The following is an 8,588-nucleotide window of genomic DNA, read 5'->3' as shown; positions in this document are numbered from 1 at the left end:
ACAGGAGGCTCTGTGATTGGATTTTAGTAAAGTCAGTGAGTTTTTTTGATTTACATGTGAGTCTCCAAGTAAATAAAAAAAAAACCATCTCTCCCAGACAAGCCCTTCTACCTCTCAACTGCTTTCTAGTGCTCCTTTCAGTGTGGTTCCTGCACTCAATGTAAACAGACAAGAGCAGACTAAGGGATCTTGCCTTGGTGCTCAATGTACCACTGCCATCCATACAGTGAGAAGAGCTGAGAGAGTGCAAGTGCTCATGGGCAGAATGATCTGAATACTTCTGGGAAGGACTCCTGTTTATCTGTTTGTTTTCAGTATGTGGTAGAATTAGGGATTTCCTTCTCACACAGGTGAGCTATTCCTTGAGTAGTCACACTGGAACTGTTTGCATCAACGTTTTATTTCTTTATAAGAAAGGAATTCTCTGTCTGCCTCTTACTTGAGGACTGGTGGAGCTGTCTGTATTAGACATTCAGGGCAGGACTGGGACAGATCTACAGGGCTGTCACTGAAGGAGAGCCTGCGCAATACAGCTTTCAAGTCTAATAGCATTAGCCTCTGCATCCTCACTGTTTTGTCTAATAGCATTAGCCTCTGCATCCTCTACCTCCTCCAAAGCAGGTAGAGGTGGATATGCTTTGAGTAAGGAATGTGACTTCTGTGTCAATTCACAGTTAAAACTACTACTAGGAGAATTTTCCTGTTCTTCAGACTAGGAGATAGACCACTTCCATGTTGGATGAAGATTCAGCAGATGGAAAGTGTTGGTAGAACTGTCGCTGTTTCCCTGCAGATGGCCTGATATCCAGTGATATCCAGCATAAAGCCATGAACAATCTTCGGATGAAAAAATTGAAGTGCCAGTAATATTGTAGCTGTCACATCATGAAGCCAACTCTCTACCTCACCCCTCCTCTGTTAAATAATTCTGATAACTAAAAAAGGAAAGAAAATATTTCCTGCCTCACGCACTCAAGAAACAGATGTTGCCATTGATGAGTTTAACAAAATTGCAGCAACCAAAGCCTCTGAGTCATCTGGTTCATCCCTTTATCCCAGAATAGGTTATAAGAATGCCTTCATTAGCTCTTTTGCAGTATAGCAAACATAGCCTCCTGTAAAAGGGAGCAGGTGGAATGAAAAAAGTATCTGTCCATTAGCACAAAAAAGTAGAAGTCTGCAAGGCAAGGTCATGATTTTGTATAAAGCTTGAGAGATGTCTTTTGTAATGTAAGTGCTACTGAAACTATCTTGACTGTGTGAGAATCTCTCAATATTTATAGAGGTGTTAATAAATACTGTAAGCTGTTAGAATGCAGACATTGACCTTCTCAGGTAGATCTGACTTTTCCTCTTTTTTTTTCCCACAGGGAATATTACATCAGTCTGTGGGCTGTGTTGCATAACTGATTAGATTTTATGGGTCTGTGTTATCAGGGAACAAGGTCAAACATCATATCTTTGATTATCAAAATTACACATCTGATATTTGTCTCAGCCAGCTCTCTCCCAAACAAGGCTGCTCTATAGGGTCCTGTGCAAGGCACTATGGACATTGTCCACCCTATTTGGCTTGAGGTACAGCAGCTGGGCACCTGAACCTTTTCTATTTTAGCAGCAGAGATATGGACCATGTTTAGACCTTTATACCAAAGCCAGCCTGAGGTGATTGCTGTTAAGACATCCTTCATTGTCAGGAGAACAATGAATTACTTAGAGGGGTAGTAGCAGACAAGGCTGCCAGGCCCTTTGCAACCAGCAGAGGTAAGAACTCAGTGGATGTGAGAAAAGATTGCACAATCTGGCCATTAATTCCACAGTTAGCCACAGGCAGTCCCAATCTGTAGCTTGCTCCATTGACTACAGAGGTAGCCAGAGTCCAACAGCTGGTTACAAGTCAGACTTGGTCACTCCTAACTTTAATACCTGAATGTCTTTTAGCACACTTATCCTGCATGTCTGTCATTACAACACGGCCAGCACCAGGCCCTGAGCCTGACAGGTGTGGCTGTGCAGCCTCAAGACTATGGTGCAGATGTGATTTACCAGATGTGGTAGGAGGCCACTGCTGTAGGACAGGCTGTGCATGTGGCACAAGGTCTGCATCCAGCCTTTCATATAACACTCACTGCTGAAACCATAGATCATCCTGGACCCCACAGCACTATTTCTGGTTTTAAAGTAATGTCCAGATCAAATATCCAAGTCTCTGATGTATCAATTTGATTTGAGTGTTTCAGAACTACCTCCTCTTGTTTTTGTTATGTTCACAAAACTGCAGGTAAAGTTTGCGATATATTAATGTGTTGCACAGCAGCAAGTTGAGTAATAACTGCTTTAATGTAACTTTTGTCCCTGCTTTTTATTCTACCACATTTTCTCAGTCTTCTAAATTATCCCTTTTATCATCAGACTCTCTGCTAGCTTTGGTAACTTCAAGGAGGCCAAGTTTATAGGTTCTATAACTTTAATCATCCATTTTCTCATTTTCTGAGTTCTGACAAAGAGTTCCCTTTACATTTACTCAAACTGTTATGAGTTTTTAAAATGTTTTTAATAGAAAAAGGAAGCATTTTCTAAAATAAAACTGAATTATTTCCTGCTGCTTCTGCTGAACTGAAAGTTGTTTTGTTGAAACATATAGTTCTGTTAAATTCCTTAGTTCCATATTTGTATGAAAACCAATGTATGTTATTGGCTTTCATACAAATATGATGGATCTGGTTTATTGTTGTAATAGTGATGTCAGAGGTGTAACTGACTATGACACAGCAGGGAGTAAGGTCTTGTGCATCCGATAGATTTGCATTTGCCATCAGCTTTTAGGGGAGATTTTATTCATGAGATATTCACTGAATTATCCTGGAATTTGTGTCAGGTCCTGGCCATGCTATGGAGAGCTGAGAGTTTCTTTCACTTTTGTACTCTGGCTCAGGTTCATTTTTTTAGTTTCTTCACGTAGCAGCATCTTCCCTCATGATCAATTTGCACCTCATCCTTATGGTGCGGGAGCTACACCGAGACTTTACACTTGAGACCAAGAGACTGGGGAAAGAATTAAAAGGATGTTGCTGAGCACCTTGGGAACTCCTGTTTTACTCAGCTGGGAAGACCTTCTCTCACCAGAGGCAAGATATTTCCTAGTCTGTGGTTGGTATATCAGAAGGGACAGAGCCATGTTCCCACCCTGCGGCACCAGGTCCAACATGGTTTTGCTCAGAGAAGTTTTCATGGACCACACTATATAGGTGAGTATAAACATTAGCACACTGTGAACACTTCACTGAAATCTATAGCACGATGCCACTTAATTACTACCTTAATTAGTTCCATACTCTGAATAGTCATAGTTATGACTAACTGGACTCTACCAAACAACATGTTGCAACGAAGTAGCAAAATTAAATTGCAAAACCATTATTCTATGCTTGACAAAATTTCAGCTTGAGATTACAGTAATATTTCTATTTTATATTCACTTTTATATATGCCTATTACAGTCAGAAAGAGGGAATGTTTGTTCAAATTATTCCTTTCTGTAAAATGCATTCTATTTTGGGCAACAGAAAAAAAAGAGACTTTTTTTTTTAATACTACCAGTGTCTAGCTAATAGCTAAGACTGTACTTTCCTAAAGAGCAGACCTCTGAAGATATTTGGATGGAAACTGGGTTTGGGTTGCTGCCTTGTATAAAGTGGACTTCGGCTTCACATAATACTTCTTACTCTCACAAATTCCTTGTCCCTAGGTATATGTTACTCCCTCTCTGTAGTCATCCCCTGAGGGACCAAGACTTACATGTAAAGTATATCCGATATCAGTATTTCATGGGATGGCATGGTGGTGGAAAAACACTTTAGTATTTCCAAAGCAGCTTTGAAGACTCTGTGTACAGAGTCATGGAATGCTGGTCATGTATACAGATTAGCAGAATGCTGCTCATTGAAATGAATTTCACTGAGGAACAATTTCAAATCCTATTTTGACACCTAAATATATTTATGAGATAGGAAAGAGATTAAACTACCAAATATAATCTGGTCATATCCAGATATTTTCTCTTCTGTGTACCTGATTCTACTATAGCTCTAGGTAAATACAATATTACCTTTTGCCTTCCTTGTACGAAACTTGGTGTAAACATATCCTGTGTTATATAAACGTTCATGCTGTATCACTGATGACAAAATCTGAGTGCTGTTATTCAGTTGCCATGGCTGCCAAGAGATGGCTAGATTGCAATGATAAAGGGATTTTATTTACATCTACCCACACAGAATGTTGTTTGGTATCCTGGCCAAGTACACATTGGCAGAAGATGAATTTACTAACCTGGGATTTTTTGGGTGCACTTGGCAGTGGGGAATAGAGATTGTACTCACCTCTGCATAAGCATTTGGTCCTGAATTTGAAGTGGCCTGAGACTTTCCAGGATACAAAATCCCTCTTTCTCTACCCATGCAAGTGATTTGAGACCCAAAGGAGATGAAACTGAGCAGGTCAGCAGCAAGCACAGTTCACTGGGGAGCCAGGCATCAGATGCACCCATACAGTCTGGGGCTGCAAACAAGGCAGCAAGGCAGACAAGGGAGATGCCTTTTAAGAGGGTCTTGAGCCAGGAGCAAGTCCCCTGTGGCCTGGAGGGCAAAGTCCTGTCACAAGGGAGCTCTGCTCCAGGAACACTCAGTGCAGGTCTGTCTGCACAGTCCCTGCAGGACTGGTCATCCCATCAAGCTCTATGAAAAGGGACACCTGCATCTTGCAGAGATGCAATTGCTGTTATCTCCTTACTGAACGGAGCTTTTGAGGAAGTTGGAAGGTGTGTTGCCAGGAGACGGGAGGTGAAAGGAGCTCTTCTAGTGCTGTGATGTCTGGGTTAATGTGCACGCTGTACCTCACTGCATGGTCATTGTAAATTTTAATTAATAGTTAGGGCATTTAAATATTTGCAGATGGGTGGCTTTAAAATTCGAATAAATGAATCAGTTCAGCTTTGAGGATTGAGCATAACATGATATTTCCAAGTGCAATTGAAAGCTGGCAGGATACCTTCCATTTTTGATTAGTGATAAATCTAATTGCAAAGGAATGGCTGACTTTTAGAGACAGGACTCTATTACAAGCCATCTGAGAGTAGGAATCAGGCTAAATGAGCCTGATATAATGATTTATTTACAGCACCTCTAATACTTTTAGCAATTCATTATAATTGTATAGACAGAGACTTCATTATCCCTTCATGTCTCTGTGATCCCTGCAGGGGCTGGGAGCTGCAGGGCAAACCCACAGGAAGGGGAGCACACAGAAGGCTTCATCCTGCAAGGCACTGGGCAGACTGCACCCCTTACCAGGCTGAATAGGGTATTTGGTTCATTGCACGATTTCCCCCTGTGAGTTATTCAAGTTGAATGAATGAATGAATGATTGAATTTATTGTGTTTAGTGTCTGATAAGGCAAGCTAGTAAATTTCTGCTGGATAATTAGAATAAATCTCTAATTGAATCAAAGTCAATGCAAGTAAATATTTTTATTAGGTTGTTAATACGTTGCTTGAATGTATTCCTGCACGTGTTCATAGCTCTCTTAGTTCAGGGCAAGGAAGTGGGGTTAGAAAATACAAAATTAATTGAACTTGTAAGAATTTATTTATTCCTTTTGGAAAATATTTTTTATTCAATTTAAACCAGATGGGTCTCTTCTTTGACTCAATCCTACATATTTTTTTAGAGAAATAGTGCAGGTGGGTTGGGAGGATAGTGGAATAATAGGATATCATACCCTATTTTGCCTTCAAAACTAAGATTACACTTTCCAAGTCAAAGGTTTCCCTGGGGAAACTCAATTTTCCTCAGAAAAACAGCATAGATGGAACCTTTATGACTAACTGTAGGCCAGTACAGTTTGCAGAAAAACTGCCATCTAGGGCAAATTTATATATGTTTTTTCATAGTTCAACACCAGCAGCAAGGAAAGGCATCAGCAGTGCTGGTTTTGTGTTGCTTAAGTGCTGCACTTCTGCCAGGAACATCTGTACCCTATCCTCTGCTCCCTCAATTTCTCTGGGAATTAGTCCATTGAGGGCACATCTTAAACCTGAAAGAAGGTTTGAAACCTGTCCAGAGAATAGGGTTCCTTTGTATTTTTCAAGAGCATTAGTTAGGCTGATGTGTTTTTCAAGAAGCCCATACACAGAGTGAGATCACTGATGCCCTGTCTCAGGCTGGAGAAGTTGAATGAAGTCTTATTGGTTCCTTGCTTGCTTCAGATAGGAACCTGGTTTATAAGTTGTAGTTTAAGAGATAAGTTCTCCAGAGAAAGAAGGAGCAGCATAGCTTGTTTCCTCATCTATGCATCTGCCAGGCTTAAGTAGACATACTGACTCTCATGAAAGACTGTGAAATGGGAGAGAATATACTGAACTATTACTTCTACAGGTGTAGCTGATTGGGAGAACAGAGAGAACATAAAACACAAGTCTTATTCAAATAATTTTCCTTCAAAAATAAATAAAAATGGTCAACAAAACCCCTAAAAAGTTAGCAGTTAAATATTTCAGATGTGGACCACACAGTGATGCTTTTCATCCCACATTAAAGTCTGGGAACCTGACAAAGCATTCTGGCATCAGACACCTCACTACATCAGGTGTGTCTTCAAAAATCACAGTCTAAATCATTGCCATTGACAGATGGGAACAGTTTTATGCTGTCTTTTGTAAGAGCCCATTTCTGGACTGTTTCTATCACAAATCTGTCTTCTATCACTCTTATCAACATGCAGGTCAAAACAAGAACCTGGATTCTTTTTTGTTGCTGATGTTTTTTAAGAAATAGCATATTTTAATGATTAACATGGAGAATACCATGTGCACCTGGAAAAACCTAATATACTTTAATTCCTGGATGTTGATAGGACAAAAGGAAATAATACTTCATATTATTAAGTAATATATTAAGTAATATATAAGAAATAATATATAATAGTTTATAACACTAATTTTATATCCACAAGAAATAGAGACTCCAGCTGAAAGTGATGGCCAGAGAGGAGCTAACAGTTCTCTTTCCTTGGGATTTCTGGGATGTTTGTGAAATTCATTTGATTCATACCCAGCTGAACCCTTTGCACTGAGATGCTCTTTCTAGCTGAGACTGTCCCAGGGGATCTCTTGTAGGCTTGGTCCAGAAAAGAGAAGTAAAAAACTGATTTATTCTTGGGTAATGTGACCTAGATGACAGGTGGGGGAGATGAAAATAATTCTGCTATGAGATGAAGACACATGAGGTTGGTCCATTGCTGCTGTCCCAGTCACAAGGGCACATACCCCTAAAACTGCTGAAGAGCTGGTTCAGGAGAAGCATCCAGCAGCACGGGAAAGCTGGCTCAACCACAGAAACGACAGCTCTGGTTACAGCAGCAGAAGGTTGTAAATTTGGCTGGCCTTTGCCAAGAGTGAATGATGGAGTATGAAGGCACTGTTCACAGTTAAAAGCTGGAGCTGCTGAGCTTTCTGTTGGCAGTCAGAGTCCTGGCACTGTGGCCCTACTCCTGGGAGCAGTGAAAGCACCAGCGTTCCCCCACGTGCAGGAATTGTTGTCTGTCCCTGTGGGTGTCAGCATTAACTCTGCTGAGAAGGGCACAGAGGACTCATATCCATGGGCTCCCAGAGGCCCTCCTGGCCCCTGGGTCTGTGTGTGTGTGTGTGTGTGTGTATGTGTGTGTGTGTGTGTGGTGTCTGCACAGCCCATGAGCCTCCCCCCATCACCCGCTCCAACCCCAGATTTATCCTCCAGGCTCCAATTCCTTTAGGTTACTGGCTCTGATGTTGTTGCCAGCAGGCAGTTCCCAGTGAGCTCTGCCACTGGAAGCTGAGCTTGGATCGGTGGCACTGTGTTTCCCTCACAGGTTTGCTGTCATAAAGCTCCATGGTGCTGTAGAGATAGCATTTCTGCCCTTGCCTTAGGACCTGTCACAGAAAGGCTGCACATAGCAATTTGTGAACAATAGGACTGAATTTGCATCTGATTCAGAAGTAATTTCACATGGCTTTGAAAGGGTTTGTTCTTTTTATTTTTAAATTCCTCTGCTCTCTTGCAGAGGATTTTATTAAATGAAGCATGGAATAAAAGTAAGGAAGAAAACTATAGACTGAGAGATACTTTGGAACATTTTAAGCATTTAAGACCACTAAGAGCATGCTTTTGTGATGCATTTGTTAGAGACCCCCTTTGTTACCTCTAAAAATGTTGGTGCTTTTGAGTGGCAGATGGCAACAGCCTGAAAAACAGCAGCTCAAAGACTCAACATGCTGTGACATGCCAGTGCAGCTCTTCACTTTCTGGGGACTAAGAGCCCAAGGATGGGGAAGAAAGGAAGCAGTAAAGTATTTTTGCCAATTTTTATTAATGTTAGTAAAGCTGAGGATTCCTCAAATTCAGTTGTTGCATCCCCACGGGTAAGCACAGTAATGATTGAGTCTTTGCTGCCTTACACTACTCGGGAATAGAAGCTTGGGAAGTGCACACCAGATTTATAAATATTCTGTTAGTCTTGAACACTGAGCATAAATGGTAAAGATGCAAAAAGG

This window comes from Molothrus ater, chromosome 2 (genome assembly GCF_012460135.2).
Source record: "Molothrus ater isolate BHLD 08-10-18 breed brown headed cowbird chromosome 2, BPBGC_Mater_1.1, whole genome shotgun sequence".
In the NCBI taxonomy this organism is placed as follows: Eukaryota; Metazoa; Chordata; class Aves; order Passeriformes; family Icteridae; genus Molothrus; species Molothrus ater.
This window is presented reverse-complemented; position numbering follows the sequence as displayed.